Consider the following 13,526-nt stretch of genomic DNA (forward strand, 5'->3'; position numbering starts at 1 on the left):
CCCAAACCATCTCCCCCATTTGATATACTTTTTTTAAAAAATTAATTTAATTTAATTTTTATAATAGTTTTTATTTACTAGATATATTCATGGGTAATTTTACATTGACAATTGCCAAACCTTTTGTTCTAATTTTTACCCTTCTTTTCCCTTCCCCCCCACCCCCCAATGGCAGGTTGACCAATATATGTTAAATAAGTTAAAGTATAAATTAAATGCAATATATGTATACATGTCCAAACAGTTGTTTTGTTGTACAAAAAGAATCGGACTTTGAAAACAGTATACAATTAGCCTGTGAAGGAAATTCAAAATGCAAGCGGACAAAAATAGAGGGATTGGGAATTCTATGTAGTGGTTCATAGTCATCTCCCAGAGTTCTTTTGCTGGGTGTAGCTGGTTCAATTCATTACTGCTCTCTTGTAACTGATTTGGTTCATCTCGTTGAAAATGCCACATCTATCAGAATTGATCATCATATAGTATTGTTGTTGAAGTATATAATGATCTCCTGGTCCTACTCATTTCACTCAGCATCAGTTCATGTAAGTCTCTCCAGGCCTTTCTGAAATCATCCTCCTGCTGGTCATTTCTTACAGAACAATAATATTCCATAACATTCATATACCACAATTTATTCAGCCATTCTACAATTGATGGGTATCCACTTAGTTTCCAGTTTCTGGCCACTACAAAGAGGGCTGCCACAAACATTCTTGCACATACAGGTCCCTTTCCCTTCTTTAAGATTTTTTTGGGATATAAGCCCAGTAGTAACACTGCTGGGTCAAAGGGTATGCACAGTTTGACAACTTTTTGAGCATAGTTCCAAATTGCTCTCCAGAATGGCTGGATGTATTCACAGTTCCACCAACAGTATATCAGTGTCCTGTTTTCCCACATCCCCTCCAACATTCATCATTATCTTTCCCTGTCATTCTAGCCAATCTGACAGGTGTGTAGTGATATCTCGGAGTTGTCTTAATTTGCATTTCTCTGATTAATAATGACTTGGAGCATTTTTTCATATGGCTAGAAACCCATTTGACATACTTTTAAGTTTAATCTTCATACTTAGCATTTTCTCTGTCACTTTATTTAGTCATCAACAAAGGTCAATTTGTAGTTTGCTGATTTCTGAGATGTTAATATATTCTTATACTGACAATTTAATAGTTGGCTCTCACTAGCCTTTCAAGATGACTCTAGAAACACCCTTGGACAGGGATTATAGCGTGTTGTTTTTCTTTCACTTAATCTTCAATGGTTTCCTATATTTGATCCATAATATTCTTCATATTTGTCCTTTCTCATGTCCAATAATACTCCATTACCTTCATATGTAATAAATGTTAGATATGTGAGTTATTTCTAGGGTTTTTTTTATATATATATATACTTCCTTTTTTCTGTATCTCTAGTATCTGGAAGATAAAAATGCTGGATAAATGATTGTTGAAAGTATGAGACACAGACACTCCAAATAAATGAGCTGGGCCTAGAACTGATCAGGAATAGAAGATGCAGATTGTATTGTCTGAGGGAAAGTGCCAAGTTTTTAAAAATACTGATCTCATACTTCTTCTTGAAACAAACAAGCTTCTTCCTTTTTCTTTAAATTCAGTATTTTCCTAGTAATGTTATATGTCTGCAAGTTAAAGAACATTACAAACTCCAAAAAAATTGAAATTGGGATTCTTTCTCTGAAAAGGCAATTGAGATGCACATGTTAGTGTAAGTAGCTGCAAACCAGTATGAACAAGTAAATATAGAGAATATCATGAATGATAGGTATGGTGCAGTTCAAGTTAACTGGGAGAAAGAATTTGATATAAGCATTCCAACATGTACCTTTGCTGCAATCATTTGTTTTACACAATCAGGCATTGAGTTCATGAAATTTTGATATATCCCTTAATTCCTTATTAAACTACACTTAATTTCACATTGGATAACAAGTATAGCTTTAATGAATAATACACAATAAAGTCTTTATAAATATTTTCTGTTGAATGAATGTAAGAGATTGAATAAAATCGTCAAAATGTGACAAATTGCTAGCCAAAAAGGAGGAAGATTATGCCTAGATTTTTCCTCTAGGCTAATAGAATGGTGGTATTATCAATAAAAATGGATGATTGGAAGGATAGGCAAGTGTAGCAAAAAAAATATGATAAAGAGTTATTACATGGATTAAATTTTTTTGAATTTCATTTTAGACAGGACATTAATAAGGAAGGCCATCTATAAGGAAATCAGAATAATGAAGGGCTTTGAGTCCATGTTATATGTAGGTTCATTAAAGAAACTATGGATATGTAGCCTGTAGAAAACCTCGAAAGGCAGGAGCATGGAGATAGAACATAATTGTCTTCAAATACTTGAATAGTGCTATAATGAAAAAGAGGGATTTAGAGCTATTTGGTTTAGCTTTAAGAATATTACTAAAGCAAATGCAAGGAGGCAATTTAAATTTAGCATCAGGAAAATATTTCTAACATCTATAGCTGTCCATAAGTAGAATGGATTATTATAGGAGGCAGTAGGTTTCCCTTTGGTGGAAATTTTCAAACAAAGAATGGATAAACATTTTTCATGTATACTGTATTGGGAATCCATTTTGGTATGATCTTTTTCAACTGTAAACAATTCTTTGAAATGGAAATGTTTAGACACCTAGAGAATAAATATGATACAGTGAAATTACCACTAGATTGGGATTCACATTCTAGCTCTGTTCCATATCTGTGTGAATTTGAGCAAGTCATTTCTCCTGTTCCTCATTTTCCTCTTTGGTAAAATGAGGTAGGTCGTCAGCCAATAAGCATTTATGAATAAGCACTAGTATGAGCAAATTGTTCTAAGTGTTGGAGACACTTAGAAAGGCAAAAGCAGTCTTTTGTTCATATTCTGATGGAGACAACATGTAAATAATTACACACCAACAACATAGATTACAGTGTAAATAGAAGGTAATTTTATAGGGAAAGACTGCAAGAAAATAAGGTCTCCTGCACAAGGTTGGATTTGAAACAGAGTATTGAAGCAATTGAGGAAATCAAGGAATAAGCAGTGAAGAGGGAGTGTATTTCAGGTTTGAGGGAATAGCCATTAAAGAGGCATGGAGTGGAGAGATAGAGGGTCATGATTGAGGAATAAGGAGGCTTGTTTCTGGATTGCAGAATATATAGAGGAGAATGAAGTATAATAAGATTGGTAAATTGGGTAGGGTCCAGATCATGAAGAGCTTTTAAAGTGAAAAAGCATTTTATATTTGATCTTGGAGATAATAGGGCTTTAAATGCCCCCCAAATTTTGTTTTAATTCTGGATGTAATTGAGAACCATTGGAATTAAGGAGGTGAAATGGTTAAGACCTCTTATTAGGAAGATTACTTTGGCATCTGATTGGAGGGATGAATTGGACTGGAGATAAGGGGACCATTTAGAAAGCTATTTCTGTAGTTATAAGTGTTTTACAGCCTTAGAACAAGGGATTAAGCAGGGTTATCTTCCTCATAGATGCTTTTTTTCTTCTAATACTGTGACTCTATGGGTGCATATTGAGGGCATTATTCCCATGTAATAGGAAATGACATGAATAAGATTGGACTTCAAAGTTTTGTTATTTGAAAAAAAGTATTTTGCCTTCAATCCCTTTTAATTTTTTAAGCAGAATTTTTTATTTGTGAAGGACTATTTCTTTCATCATTCAAATGTATTCACAGTACATTCACATTAAATTTAGGGAAAGAACACCAGGAAACTGGTATTTCAGAAGGGGATGGATGGAATTGCTAATATTTAAGGAGGGAAAGGTTAAAGGGTGCTTAAGTGTGGAATTGATTACAGTAGATCAGGTGGAATATTCTATGCTAGAAAATATAATGACTTATATAAACACTTTCAGGTTTTAATCCAGTAGCTGAAACTACTTTTTAGGAAGAAACATACTGCAATATATTGGGAATATTTTAAATTAAAAATTTAAAAATTACCAGTGAATTATTTTAAAAGTCCATAAATTCCTTTAAAATGCAAGCATCATTGATTGCCTCATTTTATATATATTAGGAATAACAAATATGAAATTTTTTTGTGAAGAATTCAAATGCCATACTCAGATAATTCAAGTTAAGTTTGCAGATTTGACCCACACAGTACAATCTTTTTTCAGCTAGTTTTTTTTTCCCCCTTTGTCTACTGATGTGCATTGTTTAGTCTTTCAGCCACATATAATAAATGAATTGAATGTTAGGCTAACAAAAAAAATTTATTGTTTTTGGAGATTCTCCACAGATAAGAAATGCATACTGAGAAATTCACATCTTGATGTGAATATCTGAATTTTTTCTCAAGTTAAAATGTGCAATTTGGTTGTTAGTAGAAAAGAACAATTCCAGCAAACATGAATTATTACTTAAGTGCCCCAAATTCAGGATGATTTCATCACTATATATTGTATTTCTTTAGCATGATCCTATTTCTCACCCGCAGAATTCTAATATAGATGTGATTTTATGAAATCTCTCTTCCCACCCCTCCCACCCCATTTATATATAACCTTTCCGAAAAAAAACAGCTCGCCAATATGTTTGCATGTCTAAAAGATATATATATATATATATATGTATATATACACATATATGTATATATATATACACATATATATATATGTGTGTATATATATGTATTTGCGAATTAAGGCTATTTTATCCAATTAACTTGACTAAGTGATGTGGCATTAATTCAAATAAATCGAGGAATATGTTTGTGCATTGCAGAATATTCTTCCTCCATTTTTATTGGGAGTTTTTTCTGGTTTTTAGAACCATTTTTCTTGGTGTACTCCCATCCGAAGATGGGATTTAGTGGCAAATCCCATTCTTCCCAGATACAACTCATCCCGGTTCTGCCGGGAGGAGAGCCTTAAGACCCGCCTCTGATTGCTACAACTGCTGACTATGACCTCTCAGCATGTTCGGTTATCAGGCCCCCAAGGCCACTCCTTTTAAGTTTTCCATTGGTTCTGGCGCAGGCCAAGGCGACTGGCACGCTGGGGCTGCAAAGCCCTTCCTCAATTGAAGGGTGTTTGGGGAGTAGGAGTCGGTTGAGCCCTGGCGGGGATGGGGGCAGGCGGGGATGGGGGAGCGCAGGCTGGGCGGGCAAAGTTCGGAGGAATGCGTGGCAGGCGCGCTGAGGAGGTCAGGACGAGCGACGATTCCCCAGCTCCCACGAAGACTTCGTGTGCAAGGCTGAGGGAATCGGGGTGCGTCTTGCCTGCCCCGCCCCTCCCATTTCCAGAAGCTTCAGCCTTGGGACCCAGGACGCGGAGAACTAAGGAAAAAGGAGACCCTCCGCTCTTAGGGGCGGGTCTGAGGGCCTAGTCGCTTCTGCTGGTCGGTTTGGCCTCTTGGAACTAGGGGTGGGGTGGGGTGGGGGGGGCGGGGTGGGCGAGGAGCCTCGCGCCGAGAATTATGCGTCTGCGCAGTGGTATGTGGCGGAAGCGCGTGCGCGGTGACGTGGGAGGGGGTTGATGGTGCGCGCGCAGTCTCTTCAGCTGGCTGCAGACACACGGTGTGCGAGCGGAACGGAATAACCCGCCCCCAGCGGGATGTGAAGGACTCGGGGTGAGGTCTGCCGCTCCCTGCACGGTAACTCTCGGGCCTGGGTGGAGGGCATTTGTTTAGTACTGGCGCGATGGGGGCTTTCGAGAGTTCGAAGCTCTTGGGTTTTTTTTTACTCTGCCGAAGCACTCGGCGGTGAGAGCTTCGCGCGCCCTACCCAGGCCGGGCCCGACGCGGGGGCAGCCTTGGGTGCGCGCGCTTCCAGGCCCCCGACCGAGACTGCGCATGACACCTCTTGCGCGCCCCCGTTCCCACTTCCGGACTGTTCTTCTGACGAGCTGGAAAAATCGACGCCAAAGGGATCGGCCACGAGGCGGGCGGGGTGAGAAGCGCCCTAGGCGCGGCCTTGCCCTCGCGTGCGTGGGGTGCTGCGCGGCGTGGCACGGTCTGCGTGACGACACTTTGTAGAGTGTGAGTCTGTTGCGATTGTACGCAACGCTTTGAACTATAAGTGTTTTCGGCTCCACATCAGGCATCTGAATCTCAGAGAGGGGTCGTTGGTAATCCTGTTTTCTGGCCGAAATGGAGCGTGGCTTTGACACCTGTGCACACGTATCTCCTTACGTGAAAAGCCAGAACTGACTCTCTGAGGAGTAACCTGTGTAGAAAGAAGGAGCCGTCGGCTGATAGCTGGTGAGAAATGGAGCTACTTCTGAGCGGGAACCTTAGTAAACAAAGAGCTGATTGCTCGTAGGTGCTGAGTGAGGGCTGGGAAAACAGGTGGGGAGAGGAGGTGCTATTTTGCCTTTTCATCTGTGGGGGCAGTCTCAGGCTGCTGCTGCTGCACTCTTAACTGACGGAGAGGACACATCTATCTTCACCTGCCCCCTACATCTTTTAGGTGAAGGGGTGGGGTGTGAATAAAACCTCCCCTAACCCTTCTGCTCTTCCAGTAGTTAGGGTCTCTTTTGTGCTTATGAAGTGTGGAGTAAATAGTGATTTCTTGTAGTTGAAAGATGGAAAAATGTTGTAAGCTTTTTACTGTGGTTAGTTTTTGCTTCGGATTCTAGGGCCTCTGCAGAATTTTAGGTGTGGTTCCTTCTATCCAGCACTTTAGCTAGAATAACTTGGAGGCAGCTGAGAAGGGAGGCAACACTCGAAATGCTGATCCTTTTGAAGTTTAAAGTGTAGGGAACAGCTCGTTTGGCCTGCTTTCCGTCGCAGAACCAACACGTGGATCCTGTAAGAACTTTCGAACCCACTCTAGTTGTGTCCGCGCGTGCTATGATGGTTTTTGCGATAGCTTATGCAGCTGAATTTTGCGGCTAGCCCTGCAGCTTTACTCCTTGCTCCTGGGCACGACGCCGCTAGTGGGCTGCCGGGAAAGTGAATGGGGGCGGGGTGATGGCTCAGCGTGGGGGCGGGACCAGGAGGGCTTTGAAGCTTTCTGTGGTCTCCAGGGTAACCGAAAGCTGCACCTCTCCCGCGGAGCTCCTAGCTCGTTCCGGCGGGTTGCACGTGACTCTCCGGGCTGCTATTCCCCGGAAGAGCTTTTTCTGCTGCGGTTTTTCACGTGGTACCCAACCAGTGAGACGTTGTCTGTGAGAAATACTGCAAGAGCTGGCCTCTTGTAGGTGACCAGGCCATTTCTCCCGGGGTGGGTGGCATGCTTATATTTCCTTTAGGAAGAACGGCACTGTATCTGGACAGCTATCACACGGCCGGATATTCTAGTTAAAGTGTGTGTGAGACTTGAGCGATCATAGTAGTGGGTAAACGTTTAGATTTGATAAAACCTTGTATCCTGCGTACGACTTGGTGATAGCGAAGGTGAGGCAACATCGTATAGGTCATTGTGAATTTAGTACTCTGAAAAAGAAATGCTTGAAATTGCCCTCTGTCGGGGAGAGTGAATTTAGCTAAGATCCTAGTTTGGGTGGCTTCTGGGCAGCAGAAGCTGCTTTCTGGGTTTTCGAGGAATGGGAAAGGACCTATTTGCATTAGAATGGAGCTGTGGTTTTGGAAGCAGAGTACAATTCAATAAATTGCTTAGATCCTAGAAAGATTCGTTTTAAAATTAATCTATTGTGTTTGAAAACCGACTGGGAGTATGCTATGTAGGGGTTTTTAAAATTACCCACTCTTTTCTCTCCTCCATTCCAACCTATTGCTTCATAATTCTTATCTACCTCCTTCCCCCTTTTTTGAGCTTTAAACTTTTAGGATACTTGGGAAAGGGAACAACTAAACATCCATAGTTTTGATGAATTTACTTTCATCATATCCTCAATTTTAGAAGCTGGATTGAAAAAAATATTTTGGAGATTGTATCTAAATGGAAAGGTCCTTAGAAGACTTCAAGCTCAACAATAGGTAACAATCTCATATTGAAGTCTCGGTTTAAATTACCCTTTCAAATTTCATACTTGTTGAAAACAAATCACATTTGATAATTAATTTTAAATTTTTAAATGTCTAAAAATGAGGTATAGAAGTATTTGGAATTTTGGATAATGGAGTTTGGTGGTTAGCTGAATATTTAAAAATTTGAATAGGGACTAGAAACTGGATCAGTAATTTCCTTGGTGAACAAACTCCTACTAATGAATATAGTCTTTAAATTTTTCTTTAAATTGACTTGCTCAGAGTAACACAGGCATTTATGTGTTAGAGGTAGAAATAAAAATCCAGATCTTTTTGGCTTTGACATCTACCTTCTAGGCATTGCTGCCTCTCTGCATAGAGCTTAGTCATTAAACTGATTAACTCAATTGTAGTTTGAAAAGTGTTATTTTGCAACCAAGGAACAATTAGCAAAAAGAGCATAGGCAAAACTAGATTTAAATTAAATTTGAAATTGTAACCTTTTGCTTATTGAAATTGCAACATTGCTTCAGTTCAAAATATTCCCTGAAAAGTATTATTTTTTGTTGATTGTGTAACTGATGACAATTGATAGGATGTATCATTTCAGTATGTCACTTTGTTTTGCTTTTCCACATTTAAGATTCTAGTTACTAAAATAATTCTTTGTATGTTGAAAAGAGAAATGCTGACAATTCTTTAAACTTCAAATTGGATATTGTTTTTATCCAAGCTGTTTTGTACTCATTTTTGGCATATAATATGTACTTAAATGTTTATTAACTGACAGCATATAAGCCCTGAGAGCTAAATCATTGATCCAAAATATAGTCTCCTTAATTTCATTTGGATAAGGAACCCCCTTTGAGGAAACTCCCTTACCAAAACAGAGTAATAGCTATTCTCATGTTATAAATTGCCTGAGAATAGCATGAGGTTTAAGAAACTTGCCCTGAGTCACACAACCTATAAGGTAATTGGAGGTGAGGCATGGGAATATATATCTACATCTATATAATCATTTTAAAATTGTACATTTTGCCTGCTCAGTGGTATGCCTGGTAGGAATATTGATAGCCAACTTTTAAACTATTTGCTCCCCAAGTAGCACCTATATGATTTATGGATCCCAAGATCAAAACTAAATAAGCTCCTCACATTCTAAGTCATTGGTTAAAGAACCCCAAGTTATATTTCAGAGTAGTTGCTTTTAGTTATATTCTCAAGATCTCCAATCTGTTACATAGTTATTTTTGTGTCTGAAAGTAGCATTATAATCTGATTTGAATACTTTTCTAAATTAAAAAAATCTTTTGAAGATTTATTATAAAATGCCCTGTGGACTAAGTTTATTCATCTCTCGTAGAATAATGTAAAGGATTTTCTCTTTAGGAGAGAAATATCAGAACATGTGGCCTTTTTCTTTAAAACATTGTTCTATAAATGAAAATTATTTTAATTAGGAAATACTGTAGCATTTTGATATTTTGAATTTTTTTCATGATGTGAGTAGGAAACGTGGTTTAATGGAAAAAAGTGTGACAATAGAATATTTTGGTATGAATTCTATTTCTGATGCTTTATACTTGTGTGATCTTGGGCATGTCATCTAATCTTTCCAGGCCTCAATTTCCCCTCCTGTAAAATAAAGACATTGGACTTGGATGGCTTCTTAACTTCCTTTTACATCTTCGTCTGTGATGTTGTTATTTTATTTTAATTTTATTAAAATTTTTATTATTTTAATTCTTTACACATTGTTTTTGTGTGCAAAAAGTTAAAGTAAATATCCTGAAGTGGAAAAAAAATCTAAGAGTTTTGAGGTCATAGGAAATTCTTCCAAAATTATTAGGTGCCTACTGTTTTTGCATGTAATTTTGCATTGAATTTGTGGCTATTTTTAGATGAGTATGTTGTTAATTAGATAGTTATTCTACATTGTTTATTGGAATTGACCTGAATCACCTCATTGTTGAAAGAGCCAAGTCCATCACAGTTGATCATCACATAATATTGTTGCTGTGTACAATGTTCTGTTGGTTTTATTCACTTCACTTAGCTTCAGTTTGTGTAAGTTCTTCTAAGCTTTTCTGACATCAACTTGCTCATCATTTCTTATACAGCAGTAATATTCCATAACATTCATATACCATATGAATAACTTATTCAGCCATATCCTAACTGACTTTGTAAAAATTTATAAACATTTTTGCACATGTGGTTTTTTTCCCTTTTTTATGATGTCCTTGGGGTACAGGCCCAGTAGAGGCACTGCTGGATTAAAGGGGTGTGCATAGTTTGGCAACCTTTTGGGCATAGTTGCAAATTGCTTTCCAGAATGGTTGCATCAGTTTCACAATTACAGAACAATGTATTAGTGTCCCAGTTTTCCCAGATCCCCATCTAACATTTATAATTATCTTTTCCTGTCATCTTATCCAATCTGAGAGGTATGTAGTAATGCCTCAGAGTTTTTAAAATTTGCATTTCTCTAATAGTGATTTAGAACATTTTTTCATGTGACTACAAATGGTTTTTATTTCTTTGTCTGAAAATTGTTCGTATGATTTGATCATTAATCAATTGGGGAATGGCTTGTAGTCTTAAAAATTTGAGTCAATTCTATATTTTAAAAATAAGGCCTCTTTTCCCCAGTTTTCTGCTTCCCTTCTAATTTTGACTGCATTGGTTTTTCAATATTCATTTTTGTAAGATTTTGAGTTTCAATTTTTTTTCTGTCTTCCTTACCTCCTCCCTCCCCAGGAGAGTAAGCAATCTGATATGGGTTATACATGTATAATCTGATTACTCAGAAATTGATGTTGACTGCTGTTGATTTAAATTTCTCTGTTTTTCCCCCCCTTGGCTCCTGTACTAATTATTAAATACATTATTATAGAAAATTGTTTCTTTATTAATCTTGAATCTCTGTTGGATAACAGTCTCATTCTGACCAACTGGCCTATTAGATGTTTCCAATCAGATGTCCCTTAGGCACATCCAGGTTAATATATCCAAAACATTCTTTTCGTCACCTATTTCATTTCTTCCTAACATTTCTATTTCTGTCTAGTTACCCAAGGTTGCATACTTAGATTTTTCATTAGTTCATTTGTCATAGTCCTGGCACCTGTTCCTTTCTTTTCATTCATGTGGCTACCATCCTAGTTCAGCCCTCATTTTATTTGTATACTATTGCAATGGCCCCTAAGTGTGTCCCTCTATCAGTCTATTCTTTACCCAGCTGACAAGATGACATTCCTCAAACAGGTCTGACTAGTCATTTGCTTTCTCAAAAAGCTCCAGGTGTCTTTCTTACTTATAATATACAAACTCCTCTTTTTCGAATTTAAATTCCTTTACAATCTGCAACTTTAGGTGTGGGTTAAGTGACTTGGCTAGGGTCATACAGCTAGGAATTGTTAAGTGTCTGAACTTGGATTTGAACTTGGGTACTCCTGACTTCAGGGCTGGTGTTCTATCCACAGCGCCACCTAGCTGCTCCCTCTTAATAAGTTTTTAACCAAAAGTTGGATGATCACTTGTTGGCTATGTTATAGTGAGGATTCTTTTTGTATGTAGGTTGGAGTGAGTGGTTGTTGAAATCCCTTCCAACTCAAATTCTATGTGATACTATGACACCTTCCCAGGTTTACTACACATTACCCATCTTTATCCACTCTACACTAAAGCCAAACTGGAATAGTGCTATGATTATGCTTCTGCCTCCACCACTCCCTCAAATTAATTTAACATTTCATTTCCTTGCCACTCCATAGCTGTGTGCACTCTCTTTTCTGCTCCCATCATGTGCCTACTATGGTCTTTATCTCTTCTACTTAGTATCCATGCCTTCCTTCAAAATCTTTCAAATGCCACGTATAAAGCTCTCTCTTGGGCTGTTAGATTGTGAGTCTGAGAAAAGTATGCTAGTAGTATGCTACAGTAATAGGGATAGTGGGAGGGACATGGGGGAAAGGTAATGAGTTAATTTTTGTACATGTTGAGTTTAAGAATGTCTATTGAACATCTTTTAGGAATATTTGAAAGGCAGTTGGAGAGGCAAGATTGGATTCAGAAGAGGTTGGGGCAGGTTAGGCAGATTTGAGAATCATCAACATATAGAGATTGTAATGAAATCCAAGGAAGCTGATGAAAAATGACTAAGTGAAATACTATTGTTGTTTATCCTTTGTTTCCAGAGGATCATGACATTAAAAAAGGTGATGCCATGACTTGTAAGTGAATTAGATTTAAGTGAGGAAGGATTGTGTTAAATCACCAATCTTATTCTCTTCTCCAGTCATCGGGAGATCAGTGTCAAGATTGAGATCAGGATACCTTGTATGGCCCTGCATGCAGTGGGAGAACTTGGCCTTTTGAGGCTGAAGTTTTCTCAGATCTCAGTTTGTTTGAAGCAGTGCCCATTCAGTGATTGATAGGTAAAAAAAAAAACAAAAAAAACTAGTCTTTTACTTATTCAATAAAGAAATCAGTCTGGGTGGGGAAAGACCCTCAGGGTTTTTGCTCAAAACAGAAACAATTGCTATTGACACCCACTGAGCCATTTGGGCCCAAATTACAAACAAATTAATTTGTGCATCAATCTGTTAACAGCCAGAGTGATTTAGATTTAAGACATGGTTTTTAAGAAAAAAATCTAAGTTGCAAATCCCAAGATAGCTTGTGAAGTTTCAGTGATCAAAGTTCATATTCCTTTGGGGGAGAGCACCTGCAGATAAGAATATGATATCCTAATTTGGTTCTTCAACAATGTGATAGTTCAAGGCAATTCCAGTAGACTTGGGTTTGAAAATGCCATTTGCATCCAGAGAGGGCACGATATGGAGACTGAGTGTGAATTTAAGCATAGTATTTTCACCTTTATTTTTAATCTTTATTCTTTTTTTTTTTTGGTTTGATTTTTCTTGTACAGCATGACTTAATGGAAATATGTTTAAAAGGATTGCACATATTTAATCTAAATCAGATTGCTTGATGTCTTGGAGCAGGGAGAGGTGAGGGAGGGAGAAAAATTCAGGACACAGTCTTACAAAAATGAATATTGAAAACTCTCTTTACATGTATTTGGAAAAATAAAGTATTATTGAAGGAAAAAAGGGGGGGAGTGTGTGATACTCTATGTGGTCAGAGGAAAGGGAGTGACGGAAAGAAAGAAGGAGGAAAGGGATGAACTGTGTGTTCAACTGGAACTAGACAGTTGGGTCCCCAATGGGGCAGCTGTTTCTTCTCACAGGTTGTTTGTCTTTTGTTCTTGAAAGAAGACTATAAAATCAGGAAGGTGATGCTTTGGATTTCATTTAAGAGGGGCTATGCAAAGTCACCAGTCTCACTCTCGTTTGCAGCCCTCTGCAAACAGTAACAAAGTATAGAGCAGGATGTCTGGAGATGGCCCCAGTAGAAGTGAAGAGATCCCAGGACAGAAATGTGTGGGATACATACAGTTAAAATGAATGATCTGGATGAGGATCTAGCAAAGGAGATGGAGATGGAGAGAAAGTGGTCAACTAGATAGGAAGAGACTTGGAGAAAGTTTTGCTGAAAACCTAAAATAAAAGAAAGTAAGAAGATGATC

At 38.1% G+C, this 13,526-nt stretch overlaps 1 protein-coding gene across 11 annotated transcripts in view; it reads left to right on the forward strand.

Annotated features, from left to right (window-relative positions):
• Positions 1-13,526, forward strand: part of MGA (MAX dimerization protein MGA) — a 231,238-nt gene that overhangs the window by 115,232 nt on the left and 102,480 nt on the right. Inside the window, exon 1 of one of the 11 annotated variants that reach the window (XM_074289348.1) lies at positions 5,282-5,398. The exons of 8 other annotated variants lie outside the window; for them this stretch is intronic. The gene's annotated coding sequence lies outside the window, so the exon portion shown is untranslated. Of the gene's footprint in view, positions 1-5,281; positions 5,399-5,514; positions 5,654-5,691; positions 6,260-13,526 lie in introns of those variants that run through there. 2 more of the 11 variants (XM_074289344.1, XM_074289345.1) reach the window with 2 other exon arrangements.

This window comes from Sminthopsis crassicaudata, chromosome 2 (genome assembly GCF_048593235.1).
Source record: "Sminthopsis crassicaudata isolate SCR6 chromosome 2, ASM4859323v1, whole genome shotgun sequence".
NCBI lineage: Eukaryota > Metazoa > Chordata > Mammalia > Dasyuromorphia > Dasyuridae > Sminthopsis > Sminthopsis crassicaudata.